The sequence below is a fragment of the Trichomycterus rosablanca genome, chromosome 9 (genome assembly GCF_030014385.1).
Source record: "Trichomycterus rosablanca isolate fTriRos1 chromosome 9, fTriRos1.hap1, whole genome shotgun sequence".
Lineage (NCBI taxonomy): Eukaryota > Metazoa > Chordata > Actinopteri > Siluriformes > Trichomycteridae > Trichomycterus > Trichomycterus rosablanca.
This window is the reverse complement of record NC_085996.1, coordinates 21620947-21642614: the sequence shown is the minus strand read 5'-3', so window position 1 is coordinate 21642614 and position 21668 is coordinate 21620947. Positions and strand designations below refer to the sequence as shown.

General features: G+C 40.2%; 1 protein-coding gene across 1 annotated transcript in view; it reads left to right on the top strand.

Moving 5' to 3' along the window:
- pde4dip (phosphodiesterase 4D interacting protein) overlaps positions 1-21668 on the top strand; it is a 139176-nt gene that overhangs the window by 11169 nt on the left and 106339 nt on the right. The gene's annotated exons all lie outside the window — the stretch shown is intronic.

Below are 21668 nucleotides of genomic sequence, written 5' to 3'. Positions count from 1 at the left end.
GTGGTGCTATCGGCTGGTCAGGCATCTACAAACAGACATGATTGGTTATGTTGGTGGACCCAAATCCCACTATGGATTTGCATCCTGTCCAGGGTGTGTTATTGCCTTATGCTGAGGGATTCTGGGGAAGCCAGACCCACCACAACCCAGACCAGAATAAAGTGGTAAAACATGAAAAATAAAATAGAGAACCCATCTTATTTACTACTTAATTTACCATGTTTTTAATTTTTTGCCTTTAGGTTTAAAGTTAAAAGATGATTTGCTTATAATAGGTCCACTGCAAGGCACTTGTGTGGCACAGTATGCTATTATTAATATAATAGCAGTATATTATGAACAGCAGGTTCAAATCTCAGCAGTGCTATTGTCTGGCCTTTGACTTCATTGGCTATGTCTGGCTGCTAGGTGACTGGCCGACGCCCTGTGATGGATCAGCGCCCTGTCCAGGGTATTCCCACCCTGGGCCCAATGTTTCCCAGTGCAACCATAGTTGTCACAACCCTGAGCAGGATTGAGTGGTTGATGAAAGTAAAAAAAGGATTCCCCTGCCAGGCGTCTTTACTGTTTACATACTGGTTTTAATCTCTATAGTGGAAATAACATAATGCTGTACTGCTTAGAGCTGCTTTACTGAGGCAGTATTTCAAATCACATATTACTGTACTAAGCAGTGTGTAACATACCTATTATATACCTTATTTAGTGTCCAAAACGCCTTGCACAATGGGTGTGTTGGTAATAATGAGCATTTCTGTACTTTTAGTAAGGCATGTCGATTGGCTCAAGACACCAATAAGATCAGACTCTCAGGCTCCAAAACAGCTACGTTTTGTAGTACTGCCAAGATTCTTCTTAAATTTTTCTGTTGATGCAAATGCCTTGGGAGTCGAGTTGCTTTTAAAAAAAGCCTCTTTTCTTTTGTTTTCCAATGTTCATTTTAAAAGAATGACTTGTTCAGAAACAACTCATCACACATTTTCTGACATGCAAAGATGTATTAAATCTGAAATCATATATTGGGTTAAAATTCAGCCGTCTCAGCTGTCTTCAGCTTTCTTCAAATGAGAAAATTGCATACTCAGATTTTATGCTTGCTTAAATACAGTTAATGAATATCACTACCATTATTCTAGAAATATTAACATTATAACATAGCCTGTCATTTTCTACAGGCTATTTTTTTGTTCTCTTTCACTAAGACCTTGTGGGGAAAATATCAGCACTGTTATTTCAGATCTTGTCACTTCTTTTCAAACTCAAACTGACCGTTGTGCAGTGAAACATGCAAGAATCCCCTGAGCCTTCCAGCAACAGAACTTGCACAAGAATAAGAGTGTCCAAATGTATCTGATTTTCCAAGGCCTTTGCACATGGGTTGTGTAAGACTCATGAAACAAACTCTCAAACAGACGGGAGATCAGAAAGGTCTAATGCTCTCAGCAAACAACTGGGTTTAATCGTCATGCTGAATGCCGTCTGTTAGGCAATAAGGCAGCTTATTATTACTGTGATTTCAGTGTTGAAGTGTTACTTCAATACATTTGGGAGAGAAAAGTACAAAGAAATGACCTTTATTGTTTTGCTGAGCACGGTGGCTCGGTGGGTAGCACTGTCGCCTCACAGCAAGAAGGTCCTGTGTTCGATCCCCAAACAGGGCGGTCCGGGTCCTTTCTGTGCGGAGTTTGCATGTTCTCCCCATGTCTGTGTGGGTTTCCTCTGTGTGTGTATGTGTGTCTGCCCTGCGATGGACTGGCGCCCCGTCCAGGGTGTTACTGTGTGCCTTGCGCCCATTGAAAAGCTGGGCACAATGCAAGATTACAAATAATGTAGATGTTTCACCATCTACATTACATAGTATTGTGCAAATCTGGAGAAATCTCAGTCTGTGTAGGGCAAGCTGAAAGCCACTGTTTAATATGCTTGACCTTTGAGCCCTCAGATGGCATAGCATGGAAAAAGTGTTATGCTTCTGTAATAAATATAGCTACGTGGAATTGGAGATACTTGGAAAAACATGCATCAAGAAATACAACCTGAAGCTTTCAGCAAAAAGAAAGCCATGCACCAATTCTAAGCAGAAACGTCCCCTGCTAGTTCTCTGAGCCTGATCTCATTTCAGATAGACTGAATCACAGGATAAATGTGTACTATAGTAAGATGAGTCCACACTGCTTCTTGTTTTTGGGGAAAACAGACACAGTTCTCTGTGTCAAAGATAAAAAGGACCATTCAGACAGTTATTAGTGAAAGCTTTTTAAGAAAACATCTGTGATGGTATGGGGGTGACCTGCATGTACCATTGAGGTTTATGTTGGGATCTTAGAGAGACATATGCTACCATTAAGGCAACTTTCTTTCCAGCAAAGGCCATGGTTATTTCAACAAGACAATGTCAGGCCACAATTTGCACATGCTAAAACAGAGTGCATGTGCTTGACTCACCTGTCTGCGGTCTAGATCTATCTTTTTTCCTCCCAATCTAGTCGTATCCAATAACTCGATTGCATTATGCTTCCCCTCTACTGGTCTTGACCTCCACTCCTGACTGAGGAGAGCCCTGACTGACACACGCCTCTTCTGACATGTGTGCAGTGGTCGACTGCATCTTTTCACCTGCACGAGGCGAGTTCATATGTGGATCAGCTTTGTGTACAGAGAGTCACACCCTGATCCCATTATCCCTGAAGTCTTGTATCAAGCAAAATGGACAAAACTGTAACAGTTAACGTTCTTAATTCCCAAATAATTAAATTGTGAAATTAACAGGAAAGATGATATGCTTGTGTCACAATTTTGAGTGCTGCAGACATCAAATTCTATATTTGTTTATAGTTACAAAATACAAATAAGCTGGTCAGTGACATTTTGGACATCTTTTCTTTGTATTTTTGTTAGTTAAAAAAACCTTGAGAAGAATGAACAAATCACAGATTCTTGTTTTTATTGCATTTTACAAAATGTCACAACTTTTTCGAAGATGGTACACACTTCTTTTGTGCACATACACCATAGGCAGGGCCCAACTAAATTCATGGAAAAATGTGCTTAATTTTACAGACCTTGTTTTTCAAAAATCAAAGATTTCACAGATTTTTAAAGAAAAGTGGCACATTTTACAGCAGTCATTAAATTACACTCATAAATTAAATATATGGAATAAATGGAAGCTACAACACACAGCACAGCCTACCTTAATAGTTGAATGAAAACCTAGAACATTTAGCGATGGTGCGAGTCTCCGTCTCAAATATGAAAATACTCGTCCTTGTTTTCACACACCACTCTCTGTGTCCACAGAATTGGCTGGGAGTTTTCCAAACTCAGTTACCCGAGTAGTGTTTTTAGCTGCTTTACACTTCGACATCTTGGACATTCTGACTAAGCATTTGCTAAATTAATTGCCGTAGGATGGCTAGGACCACCTGATATTGCAAATTAACCAATAAAACTTGAGGCACTTGAATGCTACACGAATGAAAAACAGTAAATCGCTAAACACAAAGCTGAAATTTTGAATTTCAGTGCAAATTGCATATTACACAGGAAACATCTCATTTCACAGTCTGTGACTCGATTTTCACCGTTGTGAACTAGGTAGTGTTACAAAAAATCACTGTACAAGATCGTAAGGAATCAAGTGCAAGTTTATTAATAACACAAAAGTCAAATATCAGAACACTCCAAGTCAGCAACGGGTGGTCAGATAATCTAGAGCACTAGGCAAAATATGATAATCCAAAAGAACAAGAAATAATAGGTCATACCAAAGAGCCGAAATAACAATTAGAACGCTCAGAATTGCAGGACGTGCCAAAACAAGACTTCGCATCTAACATGCCTGTATTAGTTGTTTATATAGAGACTGAAATGGCTTCATAACTGAAGCACCTGAGTCTAATCAATACTCTGGTGAGAGTGATCTCCAGTGGCTGTATAATTGACAAATTATTGTTAGCAAAAATGTTATCAGAATGACAATTTTATGCTAAAATGTTTACATTTTTATCAGTTAAACCAACATGTTTGTATAAGAGGAGCAGAATTATTTACTTTTGTGTCTTTTTAAAATCAATTTTTATCAGTGATACACAGGGACGGTCAGCATTTTAATACACAAAGTAATTATGGTGCGTGGGTTTGTATATGCAAACCTGTAGGCTGTGTCTGTGTTTTTAGATGTTCTATAAACAGGCTCCGGTGATTTCATCTTGCTAGATGACAGGGCTATTTTGATTTAGGTTGAACAAATGGGACATATTTAGTCTGTAACCTACAGTCTATGTATCTGTCAGTTTAAAGTTTCAATCTCTTTTCCTACTAGCTCCACAAAGCAGGAACGTGCCCAAATACCATTTGTAACTGTCAAACAATTCTATAGCGTGTGATTGGGGAACTAGGGAAAAAAAATCACAAGTCAAAATCCACTTTCTCAAATAGCACGTTATTGCTATGTTTGCGAAATTAAAAGCACATGGCTACCTATGAAAGCGCTTTCAAACTGACCACAAAAATATTTCACATGATATGAGGAGAAGGTTTGCATATATTTTTTTCTATTAAAACCTTAAGACAAATTACAGTTGCTAATCTGTTATTTTGTTCTTATTCTAAAGGTTTGGCACCCAGCATCAATTTCTGACAGACTCTATTAAAACCAGATCTTTGCTTACTTTTGTGGCCTGGCCGCCAGTGGTTCAGCAGTGAGCTGTCACAATCACCTTGGCTTTTTGGGTAGAGACAGAAAGCACAGAGTTATTTAGGCTTAAATCTTACTGAAGCATGTGATCTCAAATGTAATATTTTACATTGTTTGTTTTCACAAATGAAATTTGGTCAAAACCTAAAGCAGCCACACAGCAGCTGGACTTTTTCCACCACCGTTCTTGATCCAAGTCACAAATTGAACAGAGACTTAAAGAAAATGAAGGCTGCAGTGCATATTAGTATTAGACACTTGATCATAATACATCCTACGCTATTTAGTAGTCAAGCAGGTAGAATTAAATGTCAAAAGACAGCTGGTATCTCAGATCTCTGCATTGAATGATTGCACAGTGCTGTGCTCCTGGAACTGCCTGCAGTGCAGTATAGCTCTGCATATTCTAAAATCCTGAATAATACCAGCTCGCCAGAGAGTGGACATAACGGCTAACATGTGGTCCTGTCTGTGGAACCTCTGAGCTTATACATATGGAAATCTTTTCTGTGCCTTCCAGCTTTTTTGCTTTCAACCTTTACTGTCTCTCTCCTTCTTTCAACTTTCTTAAATTTGCTTAGATTGCTGGGCTATTATTCACCGACATCAGAGTGATACCTGATACACTTGGTCTAAATTGCCTTCATTTCCAATATTGTGCAAATCTGGAGAGCCATAAAGGGATCAGGCAAGACAACAGCAAGGCAAGCAGGGACATTTGGGGCATTTTTTTAAAGCTTGATGAAAAAATAAAGAATTTGCTCAAATGGGAACCAACAAGAGTTTTTTAGTTCTACTTCTTTTTTTATCCAGAAAGGTTGGGCTATTTTGTAAAAATGTAATAAAAAGAAGAGTTCTCCTGAACATTACTTAACTTACTTACAAAATTGCAGAGAAATGACTTTTAATGTCTTGGCTGATCATTTTAATTGTATTTTCTTAATATGATTTTTTTTATTTGACGTCTACAAAACAATCAAAAAAGTTGGGCTGGGGCAAAGTTCTGCCCGGTTCTCCATGCCTGAGCTCATCTCACATGGACTGAAAGACATAATAAACGTGTGCTCAACGTTTCAGTTTATCTATTTTTATTTATTTATTTTTCCTCTTTTTCACTGATCCCCCCCCCCCCCCCCCCCCCCCATTTTGTCCCCTGATCTAGTCATACCCAATTACCCTGATTGCGTTACGTTTCACCTCTACAGATACAACCCTCTACTGTTGACTGAGGAGCCACGCCCCCTTCGACACGTGTGCGGTACCACCTGCACGAGGCGAGTTCATATGCGGATCAGCCTTGTGCACGGAGAGCCACACCCTGATCAGCATTATTCCCCAACTCTGCGCAGGCACCATCAATCAGCCAGCAGAGGTCGTAATTGCACCAGTTATGAAGAACCCTGGTTTGGCTCATCCCACCCTGAACAACAGCCAATCTTTGTTCATGTGGCTGCCCAGCCCAGCCGGATGGCAGAGCTGAGATGTACGATGTATTCGAAATCCTAGATGTGGTGCCAGTTTATTTTGGGGGAAAAACAGACATTGAGTTCTGTGGCCATCAATACTGTTACTGGCAAATTGTGCAAAAGCCATCTTCTGTCATGGCATGGGGTGGATCAGTCCCATCAGCATGGGTGACATGCATATGTGTGAAGTTACCATTGGCACAGAAGTTTATATTGCATTTTACAAATTGTACAAATTGTACAAATATCCCTGTCTTGTGCAGAGTGTGTGGCACTGGACCTTATTGTTTTTAATGTTTTTTAATGTTTTTTTTTATGTTTTTAATGTCACAGTTTGTATATTTTTTATTAATAACATCACACAAAGATTAATGAACCATTTTTATATGAGATTGTTATTAAACTTTATAATCATTTAGAATTACACAGCATATTGCAATTTCCTCCCAATCTAGTTGTATCCAAATACCCAGTTATATCTACTGCTGCAGTCTGTGTAGGTGCCTGGATGGCTGATAGCAGAACTGAGATTTGAGAACTTGAGAGCTTAAGATCCCAGCAATGGTGGGCTAGCATCTTAGTTCGCTGCGCCACCTGAGCGCCCAGAAAAATGCAGTTTTAAAAGAGTAACAAGTACCTGCCAAAACATAACTCCTTAAGGAAACAATAAAGTATATCTTATCAGAGTATTATTAGTTCCAGTTGGTACCAAACATAAACAGATACCTAATGTACTGAAACTTGAATCTTTGTTACTGGATCGATGGCACATTTATGGTTTTTAGATATATCATACAGTTGTAAAAGCCCTTGGTGTAACTCCAAGCACTTTCAGAATTGGAAATCTGACTGGCTACTTACGCCTCCTTTTGGTGAACAAAGCAAGTTAGAAGATCTACTGCTGGACAGGTTAGCTCTCTCTCTGTCTCTCTCTCTCTCTCTCTCTCTCTCTCTCTCTCTCTCTATCTCCCCCCCCCCCCCCCCCCCCTCTCTGGTACTTAGATTGTGCATATGGGAGAGATAGTAGGTCCAGACTGCCTAATTGAATCCAGATATCTGCAGTACATCTGTGGCCTTCATCAAAGGGTCAAAGCCACCATGCCGAGTAAATTATGAAGACAGTCATGGTTGATAATGATAATGTAGTGTTCTTAGTTAATCTGGTCCATGGCTCTCGATAGGGGAGATGCACCACAGTGTTGTTTTTTATTACTTCACTGATGATGTTCCCTGGTTTGCATTTCCCATGGTTTCCTTCACCACCACATAGCACTCTGCTGGAGTTTGAAACAAGAGCGATTGTGATCTTGAGTCTGACTAAAATTCACCTAGGATAAGCATTTTACCTTAATATTTACTGAATAGAGATCTCAAAAGTTTGGGAATGCTCTGTTCTTATTCTTTTTTTTTTTATTTGAAGGCTGTGGCCTTCTGCTTTGAAATCCAGCTGTGTTTTTGTGTGTACTTGAATTAATAAGCAGCTCTCTGTCAGGATTTCAGTATTTTTATTATTCCCTCAGGTCATATGAAAATAATTATAAACAAAAAAATTTATTTGTATGAATTGCTTTGGCTCTCGGTGGCCAGCTTAATGCTGCAATTACTATACAGTAAGGCTCAGACGTTTACAGATGTGAACAAGCCTGCAAACCAAATTTGACTCTTTAAATCTTTCCACCGGCCAGCCAAATTGCCCAGGAAAAGTAAAATAATAACAAAAAAAAGCTTTCAGATTTGCAGATTTAATGGGATCTCTGATGAATGGACTGTGCTCAAATTCCTGAGTGACAGTGAGATCAGCGAGGTCTTTTCCTCAATTGAAACTGCCCCTAAATCACCGGGTAAACTGCTCTTAATTAAACGTAACCTGTCTCTCTTTCATGCCAGCTTTCATCCCTAACTCTTTTGAGTCATTGTACAGACACTGCAGTCTGGCCTGCAAGCACAGTACTGACACAGAGCTGACCCAACTGTCTGACGTGGAGCACGGTCACATCTGTCTAATCATCTGTCTAAATGTCTGTTTGCATTATAGCATTTAGTTTTGCTCCTCTGGATGTGTTGCCTACGATAAATATTTGAATAAATACTTCATCTAAAGAACACAAACACAGCGTAAATCAAAGCTAGTTGGTTATGATCTCATTAGCATATGGTAATTTGCATCAGTAGTTTTTTATGAATATTTTGCATTGATGAAACGGGTATTCAAACATACAACTGGGTTTAATTATTAAAAAGGCATGCAGGTAGAGTAGAAGCAGGTCACCAGATTGTATGCTTTTTCAATTTAACTCTTCTGTTTTCAATGGAACTTCATGGTTTCTAAATCATTTCCTGATGGCTACTTTGGCTTCTCTTCCTCAGCACTACACTTTTACTGAGCCTCCCTGTTAAAATCTGACTCACACTGCATCTGTAATATGTTTCAATTCACCTGCAACAGTGCTAACTCATCAGCCTGACAGGTGTTGCTGTGTGGCTGTCTGTTCTACTGTTGTCTGACCACAGTAATGCAGAATTTAGAATTTCACTTCATTCAACATACCTGATTTAGCCTATCAGCTACTCAGCCAGATCTTTTTATAGAGCAATTTTGGTGTGTTGAATTTTAAATACAATAAAAATGACCTTATTTTAAATTTTAGTAAGGCATTAGTTGGACCCACATTTGCAGCTTTAATAGCCTTTACTATTATAAACAGGCATTCCATTTTATTGTACATTTATTTCATTTGTTGGAATCAGTGCCAGTTCAGTCAAAAGAGCCTTTGTAAGACCATGCTGGCTAGAACAAGAAAGCCTGGCCTGCAATCAGAGTTCCAATTCATCCTAAACATGTGTAGTGACCTTGAGTCCAGGACTTGGTGCACGGCATTGTAGTTCCAACACACTCGTCTTCTAACACATCAAGTCTTTATGTATGTTGTTTTGTGCACAGGGTTCCAGTCATGCTTGTCATTAAGTTGAATTTCCACCACTCAGAACTCTGTAGAAAGACAGGCATCAAGGCAATTATTTGTACTAGCACCCAGGTGGTGAAATTAACTCCCCCTGTCTTTTCAAACAGCTGTTCTTGCCATCTTCAAAAGACGATTAAAGACCCATTTTTTACTTACTTTCTCCCAATTTAGCCATGTCCAACTACCTGATTGCATTTCGCTTTATCTCTACTGCTGGTGACTTCCACTCCTGATCGAGGAGAGCCGGGACTAACACACGCCCTGTCCGACACATGCATAGTAGCCGACTGCATCTTTTCATCTGCACAAGATGATTTCATATGGGGCTTAGTCTCGCGCATGGAGAGTCACGCACTGATTCCCAGTCTCTGTGCAGGCAGCATCGATCAGACAGCAGAGGTCGTAATTTAATCAGAATTCCCTCCCACATCCAACCCAACGGATGAGCCAGTCATTACATTTTACATTTTACATTTTCGGGATTTAGCAGACGCTCTTATCCAGAGCGACTTACAGAAGTCAATCATTGTCTGTGTAGGCGCCCAGCCTGCCGCTAGCAGAGCTGGGATTCAAACATATTAGTTTGGTAAATTTATTATTTAAGAATTGTTTTAACCACTTGCAAGCACTGGGTATAGCTAAAACACCTGAATTCAATAATTAGAATGGGTGTCCACATACGTTAGGTGTATTACCTTGTAGTGATTATACAGTATTACCAGATGCTGTTTACTTAGATTGTAGCTATGGGGATGGAACACAGTCTTTGATGAGTTTCTTTATTGGTTTCTCTGTGGAGTAGCATTATCTAGATAGAGTCAGTTTAATAAATGAACACAGTTACAGTAATTTATTTGTGTTTTTTACTCTCCAAACTTTCTTCTTGCCAGTTTTTATCCACTAGCTGGATCTCTTTTATAACATCTCAGTAACCAGCCTTGAAGCCTTGCATTTTTAATGCTTATTCTCTACACATCAGCTTCTAGATTAATGTGGTTGGCTGCAGTTACTTTTAGAGTAGAGAGGAATGTCATCACTACACCCTTGCTCTCCTACACTTCTGGATACTGCCAGCATTTTTTAATTCGCCAATTTTCTATGTTGTGATTCTATTGCCAGTTACTCTCAAACACTTATAATTGTTGTGTCTCCAAACTGAACTTTTGCTAGCACAACAGTCTGCCAACATGTTACTAAAAGTATTTGACTGGGGACTTTCTGTTGGGAGGACCAGTCATTGTGCATGAGATCATATTTAAAAACTTGGCCCAGATTTGCGATTACTAGCACTGGCCTTGAGTTTTTACCCCCAAAAGTGGTAGTAATCCGATTTGGAGAGCGTAGTTTACCTTTCATCTATATTTAACAACCACACTGAAGTACTACCATACTCCTGTGAAAATGCTCCAACTTCATATGAAACACAAGAACTGAACCATCAAACCTCTCGTTAAATTGCTTAAGCCTGGCTCACATTATAGTACAGTGGGGTAAGAAAGCGTATTCTGCATTATGGCAGGTAGCGTAGGCCTGCTGCTCCAGCACTGTGCTATACGAGAGCCCGCAAGGAGTGGACTGGCTAGCAATGTTTGTAAATACCACAGCAATTATTGGTAATGTGCCGCTAATAGGAACCAGACGAAAGCTTATTTAATTTGTCAGGAAGGGTAAGATTAAGCAAAGTGATGGCCTCTGCCAGAGCAGTTACGATGTGTGCCTGTAAATCAGACGCCAGCACATTTGCGTCGTTTTCGTTGCTGTTTTTATTAAACTATAAGCAGGCGTTCGGCCAATCAGGAAATGCCTAAGGGTGGATACACTCTGGCTAATCAGATTTTAGATGGAGATTTTTCCAAAACTTTAGGCTGCAATAAGGCACGTTGCTGTGTTGCAATCAAATGAAGTTTCCTTTGTTTCAAACAAGACAACAATGATGCAATTTTTTAAATGTAATAAAATGATGTTTGAGAATTTTCTCATCAATTTTAATTTCTGGAAGCTTAGATATTTTGGAAATGACACTTGGATAATTGGATAATAATTGTGTGAGATCACATTTTTAATGAGTGACAATAATCGGGTGAACCCTATTTCCTAATGACCCATGACGTCTAATTGCAAAACACTTGCCAGATCCAACCACTGTTTCATCTGAAATCATATTTCGGGTATTCCAGGGCAACACACAAAAAACTTTTGCACTTACAACCTACCAAACCTCACATTTAGATTTCATTCTATCACAGACTGAACCAAAGGATGATGCACCTTAATTTTTAAAATAATTTTTTTAACCGTTTTAGTATCTGTTTATATAATCTAATTTTACTTCATCCAGATATCCTCCAGGCCCCCCAAGGAGCCTGCTTTCTTTTAAGGTTTTTTCTTATCCACAATTTTCCTGCACCCCATGATGCTTTGCACAAAATTCAGGCAGTAATTCTGGTGCAACCTAAATAAACACACATATCAACATAAATATGGGAAAATTTCGAACCCACATTAAAGCCTGATTAAACTGCAATATTTTCTTACTTAAAGCTTCTATCATAGAAGGCTGAGAAGATGATATGAAGAAGTGGCCCACAGTCACATAAAAGGTTATTTTTGCTTACTTTGTGCAAAGAACTACTTCATCCTCCCATATTAATCACCATTATTTCACCTCCTTTTATGGCACATGTCAAACTCATACTTAAAAGACATATGGTTGTCTTAAAATACACTGTAAAATCGTACATAAACTGCATCTCCCACAATGCATGCTGATTTTGTGACCCGCAAAGTGACTGCATCCCGCCACTAGATGGCAGTGTTTTCACATCAGCGTTTAACTGAGCTGGTTTTCCAACAAGTGATGTTGAGAAATATTTACAAATAATCCCAAAATGAACAAGAAGAGAAAATTAAAGCAGAATGGGGTAATTTAATGAAAGATGGGAAAGTGAATACAAGTTTGTGCTTCAAGAAGAAAAACCAGTATGTCTCTTGTGTTATGAGGCCGTGTCTGTGGTAAAGGAGTACAATATAAATGTAGATATACATTATACATATACAGTATCAATTTGACATTGTGACACCAAACACAGAATTTAGCCTCCAAGAAAAACAACAAATTGTCCAAGAATTAAAAGGCGACTGCAATCACAGCAGGATACGTCACAATCAGCCCTTTGAGGGCCACCATAATGCAGATGTGGTCCTCTGTGAAAATGAGTTTGACACCCGTGTTTTATGGGTATGAACAAATATCAAAATACACAGCAGATACAAAGAGATATTTATATCAATATAATAATAACAAAAATATATTTGATATAAATTGCATTAGGTACTCAGGTGGTGCACTTGTCTATTACACTAGCTCGCCACCTCTGACATCCAGGTTTGAATCTCAGTGATGCTAATCGCAGGGGTGGCCAAAACCCTGCGATTGATTGCCGTTCTGTCCAGAATATTCCAGCCATGTAACTTTATTTCGATAAACAGCCTCTACTATTTGTAGAGATTGTATGGATTGAATCATTTTTGTACATATTTAACCTTATTATTATTTTTTTAACATTGTAAAATCGTGACATTATGCTTTTCCAAGTTTAGCCTTTTTATGGCTGTAAGTAAACTGATTTACATTTGTTACTTGTTATAGAGCCAGTGGACATACTTACAATTCACTTATTTTTAATCTCCAGCCATTTATTAAACTTTGTGCTATCAGCAGTAGTGAAAACTGTGAACTGCACATGCTTTTCCCAAACCTTTCATTAGGATCAAAGCAAAATAATCATTTACTATCATTTAAGATGATGGAATGTTTAAAAGGATTCTAACTGCATATTTTGCCTAATTCTTGGAATACAGAAGTCATGTGAACATATCATGGATAATATAATACATTTTTTGTCACTGTTGCCCTTGGCTTGTTTTTTTTATGCCAGAAGTCTGACCCAATTTGGGCTTGGGACCGGCACTGAGAGCGCACTGACAAGATTACCATCAAACGGCTATCCAGCTACCCAAGACATAGATAGGCATGCCCAACTGCAGCACTAAGATTTGAACCCCTGATTTTATTGTTAGTCGGGTAGTGTATTTTACTGCTGTGCCAGCTGAGCACCTTGCTTGAGGCATGGTAAAAAGCGCTCTACTACAAATTTGACATGACATGAATTTTTAATACGATTCATAAGAGCTCATAAGCTTTTTTTAAAGAGAGCACACGTCCTCTATTACTCTAGCACCCTCATCTGGACTTACCATGCCTGCACAACACTGTTAATATACAGTAGAACACTGTTAGTACTAAACACTCATTTCAGGTTCATCATCACCATCTTCAAACTGTCACTGAACCAGAATCAATCATTTATGCTAATTATATATAACAGCAGCCAGACTTGGGTTGTGTGATCTGGTCTCCAGCTGAATGTGGGACAGCAAGGCGTACACAGAGGTCTCTGACAACGTTCCTCTGTTAGATTTTAAAACGTGTTCTGCTCTGGGCAGAGTTTCTCATTTTAAAGACTAAAGGCTGCCTTTGTTTCTGCCTTCCTGTTTGTTTGGAAACCGCGTCCTTCGTAATGATGGCGAGACTTAAGATGAGAGAGAGAGTAGGATAGAGAGCGAGAGCACGGAAAAGAGAAACGGAGAGTGGGAGAGATTTTTGGACAGATCCGGTTACATGTCTATGAAGGACAAAAGCACTGGTTGGGAGAGCTGGCAGTGAGTTTGGTGCTGGATGAATGTGATCCCGTAATTTAGACCCACCGTAAACACATGGAATTAGAGGCAGCTTTGTGCTTTTGATGTGCGTCTCAAAAAACGATGCTCAGCTTGGCTTCAGTTAAACAGATTTTTGCCCGTAACATGAAATGTGCAGAGGAGGCCCTGTTTATGGTTCGGTCTGGGAAAGTGGTTTGCTGGATTTGCTCAGTACACACAGGGGTGAACGATGACGCACACTGATTCGCTGTAATGCATTTTAGGTTAAGGAAGTCAAAGCATGGACATTTTTATGCAGATCTTATTTATTGTGATACGATTGCGATGCGGAGGTCCTCACCTCAATTACGAATGAACTGGTATTGTTTTCTGTCTGCACAGAACATAATCCCTCAATTGGTTGTTGTTGTCATTCCTTACCCAGCCTTCCTTTTTTAGTCATTTCTGATTCTTAATTGTAACTCTGCTGTTGCTTGCGCTACCTCCATTCTGACCAGTGCTCTGTTCCCGCACAGAGCAATATCTCGTACGGAGAGCCACGCTCAACTCCATGTGACTCCCACCAGTCCTCGAGATTGCATATCACAACATAACAGCAGCTGAAGGAGACCCCATTCGACCCTCCCTCCTTTCATGTTTTACCACTGATTTATACTGTTCAGGGCCGTAGTGGGTCCATTATGCAGTAACACACCTCAGACAGGACCCAAGACTGGAATTCACTGAGCTCCTGAGAGTGACCCATTCTTTCACAAATGTTTGTAGAAGAAGTCTGCATGCCTAGGTGCTTGGTTTTATACACCTGTGGTCATGGAAGTGATTGGAACACCTGAAGTCAATGATTTGGATGAGTGAATAAAATACTTTTGGCAATATAGTGTATATAAAGTCATGTTGTACAGTGGAGTCATACCTCAGTATAACGGTATAACTGTGCACTTCATCACTGGTGACTGGGAGACTGCAAATGTCATTTTATTTGTCAAAGGGAGAGCTAATGGTAACTGCATAGTACTTAAATATTATGTTAATAATAAACATTGTACAGTATATATTCTACCTGTTTCACGCGTACTGATTCATATATTGTGTCATTTTGTGGGGCCAAGCAAAACCTTCACTATATACATGGTGAAATAAAACCATTTTATATTCTATGTACTTGGTCTGTTGTAGAAAAGTGGATGACTTTATATACACTATATTGCCAAAAGTATTTACTCATTCATCCAAATCATTGACTTCAGGTGTTCCAAATCACTTCCATGACCACAGGTGTATAAAACCAAGCACCTAGGCATGCAGACTGCTTCTACAAACATTAGTGAAAGAATGGGTCACTCTCAGGAGCTCAGTGAGTTTCAGCATGGTACTGTAATAGGATGCCACCTGTGCAACAAGTCCAGTCGCTACAGACCTCCGAGTCAATCGCTACAGACCTCCAATTCGCTACTGGGCACCCATGATACATTTATACATACAAATATGATTGGCTATATCCAGGGGGGAAGGCCGAGACCCTGTGATGGACTGATATACCGTGAAACCGTCAGAATCTTAAAAAATATAGTGATAAATATAGTGATAAAATTTTTTGCCCATACCGCCCAGCCATACCTATCTATCTATTTTTGCCCATACCGCCCAGCCATACATATCTATCTATTTATCTATCCATCCATCCATCCATCCATCCATCCATCCATCCATCCATCCATCCATCCATCCACCCACCCACATCCATCCATCCATCCATCCATCCATCCATCCACCCACCGATCCATCCATCCATCCATCCATCCATCCATCCATCCATCCATCTGTCTATCTAGTCATGCTGCAAGAGAACTGGTCCCATCCCAAACTGTTGCTACAAAGTTGGAAGCATATTTGACAGAATTGATTGCATACGCCAGTTCACAATGGGTCCTTAACTTGGAGGAATTTTCACATACTTTTGGAACTTAAAGCAGTAACGATGTTGTGTAGTGGAAAATGGACACAGCTGGCACCACAATGAAACTAATAGTTCTGGATGCACATTAGTACCATACCCTTCTGTCTGCTGGAAAAGCACTGTTGGTTTTCAGCTTCTCTCAATCCTTTTGATTCGGACAGTTGGAGCTTGCTAAGTGTTTTGTGGGCTCTGTGGTACGTCGCTTCACTGACATTCATTACTAGGAGATTTAGTAGGTGGCTGGGTAAGTGAGAGATGCCGAGTCAAACCCCTCAATTATGAGGTTCAGATTTGGAAGATGTGCTCTTCTTGAATCCACTGGGAGCTTCACTCAGATCTGCTTATTATGTCATGTACTAGCTGATTCAGCTCCATCTGGTAGCAGCCAGGCTTTAAAGAATGAACGAGGCCTCCCGGTGTCATGCACAAACGCTTACACACACACACTCACACCTCTCACCCTATTTTTCCATTTCTTTGTTCCCAGTAGGAATACTGAGGTCACTTCCTGCTTGGCGGACACTCAGAACTTGCACCTCTGAATGTGTTCTGGAAGATGAGAGAGAAGTAGAAAAGGAAAGGAAGGCTAGGCCTCAGAAGTCTTGCCAAACGAGTAACACTCCAACACTTTCCTTTTCCCCACGGTCGTTCTCATACGCACAACATTCAGATCATTGTTGCCTTCGCACATCAGTTTTTTGCGTCAATATGCAGGAATGTCAGACAGGATATTTTACACACAACTGAGACACCACATTAATTAATGTGTTGAAAAGGCAGGAGAGAAGATAAAGGGTAGGGATATCTTAACCATATTCCCACCATATTGACCCCATATGATGGAGTGATCAAGGTGTCTTACAAGGTTTTATAACATGGATGATGGAGCTGAGTCATTGAAAAACTCATATTACCAAATCTTTCTCTTTCATCACCGAAAACAGATGTGCCTATAACGTAAGGGGTGTTAACAGAGCTTTACTGATGATGTCGCATCTGGGGCAATTTATGATCCCCTGTCCTCACGTAAAGGTTAAACAACCAGACTGTGAAGCTCTTATGGACGGAGCAACTAGGGCAGATGAATATCAGAGAAAGAGGACTAACTGTTTATGGGTGAGAGCGGAGTGGAGTGCAGTGGTACTGCTCCTGTAATGTACTCGACTTTCTGTTCTTTTGTTGTTTTATGAGTCCCACTGTGGGCTGTGACTTATGGTTGGGTTTTTGTATATAGTTTTAGAATTATCTAATTGTAGAATTATAGTTGGTTTTGTTTGTGTGACTTTTAGGCTGCATTATTGTTTTGCCTTGCTATGTCTCCTGCACTTAGATAGGTTTGGGGTGTGGGGTTGCACGCAGAGCCTCTGTCACCACCTTGTGCCATAATGTAATATGCAACCCCAAATCAGAAAAAGTTGGGACAGCATGAAAAATGTAAATAGTTTCTTACATTTACTTTGACTTTTATTTGATTGCAGACAGGATGAACCTGAGGTATTTCATGTTTTTTCTGGTCAACTTCATTTCATTTATTAATAAACATCCATTCCTGCGTTTCAAGCCTGCAACACATTCCAAAAAAAGTTGGGACAGTAAAGCATTTACCACTTTGTAATGTTGCCATTCCTTTTCACCACACTTAAAAGATGTTTTGGCACCGAGGAGACCAAGTGATTTAGTGTTTCAGCTTTTATTTTGTCCCATTTGTCCTGCAAACACGTCTTAAGATGTGTACGGGGTCGTCGTTGTCTCATTTTTTGTTTCAAAATTCTCCATACAAAATTCTCCATACATTCATTATTGAGGACAGGTCAGGACTGCAGGCAGGTCAGTCCAGTACCCGTACCCTCCTCTTCCGCAGCCATGCCTTTGTAATGTGTGCAGCATGTGGTTTTGCATTGTCTTGTTGAAAAATGCATGGATGTCCCTGGAAAAGATGACGTCTTGAAGGCAGCATATGTTGCTCTAAGATCTCAATGTGCTCTTCTGCATTAATGCTGCCATCACATAAGTGTTAATTACCTTTGCCAGGGGCACTGACACGACCCCATACCATGACAGACCCTGGCTTTTGGACTTGTTGCTGATAACAGTCCACCTTTCCAATGTGTGATGGTCCATCCTAGATGCCTCAGAGCCCAGAGAAGTCGACGACACTTCTGGACATGGTTAACATAAGACTTCTTTTTTGCACAGTAAAGTTTTATGTGGCATTTGCGCATGTAACTCTGTATTGTAGTGCTGGACAAAGGTTTGCCAAAGTAATCCCTCACCCATGTGGTTATATCAGCTATTGTTGAGTGGCGGTTCTTGATGCAGTGCCGTCTGAGGGATTGAAGATCACGGGCGTTCAGCTTAAGCTTGCGCTCTTGGCCTTTACGCTCTGAAATTTCTCCTGATTCCTTGAATGGTTTAATGATATTATGCACTGTAGAGGGAGAAATATGCAAATCCCCTCCAATCTTTTTTTGAGGTACATTGTTTTTAAACATTTCAATCATTTTCTCACACATTCGTTGACAAACTGGAGATCCTTTGATCATCTTTTTTTATTAAAGACTCAGCCTTTCCTGGATGCTGCTTTTGTACCAAATCATGATTACAATCACCTGTTGACATCACCTGTTTGGAATCACATCATTATTTAGTTTTTTCACCTCCTTACTATCGCTAATGGATGTTTTTAATAAATGAAATGAAGGTGACCAGACAAAACATGAAATATCTCAGGTTCATCCTGTCTGCAATCAAATAAATGTTAAAGTAAATGTAATGAAACACTGTGTTTTTATTTTATTTACATTTTCCATACTGTCCCAACTTTTTCTGATTTAGGGTTGTAATATAATATAGTACAATATAATATTGGGTGCTCAGGTGGTGCAGTGGTTGGGCATCTACATACAGACATGATTTAAGGGGGGCGATCGAGGCCCTGCGATGGATTGGCATAGATAAAGTGGTTGATGAAAATGAATATCAAAACAAACACACACACACACACACACACACATATATATATATATATATATATATATATACTGTATATATATATATGTATGTGGGTGGCATGGTGTCTCGGTGGGTACCACTGTTGCCTCACAGCAAGAAGGCCCTGGGTTTAATTCCAAGGTGGAGCGGTCCGGGTCCTTTCTGTGTGGAGTTCTCTCTGTGTCTGCGTGGGTTTCCTCTGGGAGCTTCGGTATATATATATATATATATATATATATATACAGTGTATCACAAAAGTGAGTACACCCCTCACATTTCTGCAAATATTTTATTATATCTTTTCATGGGACAACACTATAGACATGAAACTTGGATATAACTTAGAGTAGTCAGTGTACAGCTTGTATAGCAGTGTAGATTTACTGTCTTCTGAAAATAACTCAACACACAGCCATTAAGGTCTAAATAGCTGGCAACATAAGTGAGTACACCCCACAGTGAACATGTCCAAATTGTGCCCAAATGTGTCGTTGTCCCTCCCTGGTGTCATGTGTCAAGGTCCCAGGTGTAAATGGGGAGCAGGGCTGTTAAATTTGGTGTTTTGGGTACAATTCTCTCATACTGACCACTGGATATTCAACATGGCACCTCATGGCAAAGAACTCTCTGAGGATGTGAGAAATAGAATTGTTGCTCTCCACAAAGATGGCCTGGGCTATAAGAAGATTGCTAACACCCTGAAACTGAGCTACAGCATGGTGGCCAAGGTCATACAGCGGTTTTCCAGGACAGGTTCCACTCGGAACAGGCTTCGCCAGGGTCGACCAAAGAAGTTGAGTCCACGTGTTTGGCGTCATATCCAGAGGTTGGCTTTAAAAAATAGACACATGAGTGCTGCCAGCATTGCTGCAGAGGTTGAAGACGTGGGAGGTCAGCCTGTCAGTGCTCAGACCATACGCCGCACACTGCATCAACTCGGTCTGCATGGTCGTCATCCCAGAAGGAAGCTGACGCACAAGAAAGCCCGCAAACAGTTTGCTGAAGACAAGCAGTCCAAGAACATGGATTACTGGAATGCCCTGTGGTCTGACGAGACCAAGATAAACTTGTTTGGCTCAGATGGTGTCCAGCATGTGTGGCGGCGCCCTGGTGAGAAGTACCAAGACAACTGTATCTTGCCTACAGTCAAGCATGGTGGTGGTAGCATCATGGTCTTGGGCTGCATGAGTGTTGCTGGCACTGGGGAGCTGCAGTTCATTGAGGGAAACATGAATTCCAACATGTACTGTGACATTCTGAAACAGAGCATGATCCCCTACCTTCGAAAACTGGGCCTCATGGCAGTTTTCCAACAGGATAACGACCCCAAACACAACCTCCAAGATTACAACTGCCTTGCTGAGGAAGCTGAAGGTAAAGGTGATGGACTAAACCCAATTGAGCACCTGTGGCGCATCCTCAAGTGGAAGGTGGAGGAGTTCAAGGTGTCTAACATCCACCAGCTCCGTGATGTCATCATGGAGGAGTGGAAGAGGATTCCAGTAGCAACCTGTGCAGCTCTGGTGAATTCCATGCCCAGGAGGGTTAAGGCAGTGCTGGATAATAATGGTGGTCACACAAAATATTGACACTTTGGGCACAATTTGGACATGTTCACTGTGGGGTGTACTCACTTATGTTGCCAGCTATTTAGACATTAATGGCTGTGTGTTGAGTTATTTTCAGAAGACAGTAAATCTACACTGCTATACAAGTTGTACACTGACTACTCTAAGTTATATCCAAGTTTCATGTCTATAGTGTTGTCCCATGAAAAGATATAATAAAATATTTGCAGAAATGTGAGGGGTGTACTCACTTTTGTGATACACTGTATATATATATATATATATATATAGTTAAATTGTCTTAATGACAAAAAAACAAAGTACACAACAAATATTGCAGTATTAAAATCCTGAATATGATTTATGATTAAGAGTGGATTACATTTTTTTATATATATAAATATTTAAGGACAGGCCTTCTTTTGGTCTGTGTACATTCTGGTTTCTGATTTCAGCCTACAGACGGAAGCTGCTGAAGCCAAAACCAAAGCCCAAGCCTCTGAGGAAGTGTCAGTCGACAGGGTATATTCAATCATTACAGTCCAGGACTTTCATTTAGTCTTTGGACTAACCACAAGGCTATCTGTCATACAGAATAATGTGGACGGACGCTCTAGCGGGGGTAAAATATCACAGGCTGTAAGGCCAGCGAGGGTGGTGGGACCCATGCTGGAACATCAGTTTCTGGGCCAAGAATTCACAGGTCTGTCTTGGGTTTCCACTTGAAAAGTCATCTGAGTGCAGAAAGAATGTCTTTAATGCTAAAACAGGTTGCGCCATGCTAAAAGTTTACAGTGCTACTAAAGTTGGTGTTCTGTTTTGCGTTAAGGCTTCAAGAAGTAATTAGATAATTTTGGTGTGCATTTATTAAAAGTGTTCTTTTTTGTATTGTACCTTAAGCTGTAGCCTAGTGGGTAAGGTACTGGACTGGTACTCAGAAGGTCGCTGGTTCAACCCCTACCACTGCCAGGTTGCTACTGTTGGGCCCTTGAGCAAGGACCTTAATTACTCAGACTGTATATTGTAACTACTATGTAAGTTGCTTTGGATAAAGGCATCTGCTAAATGCTGTAAATGTAAATATATTTTTGTATATATTTTTCTTTTTCTTTTGGTATTATTTGACTTAGAACCTAGTGTGCTAGATCTAGTGTGCTAGATGTCAAGCCAGTCATGTGACCCTTGCATTGGATCTTGCCTTCTCTGTATAAACCCACCTCATACACCTACACACATTTCATTATGTCTCCCAGGCAGTCGCCACTACAGGGAATCAGGGTGTGGGTGTCTGAGTCAGACTGT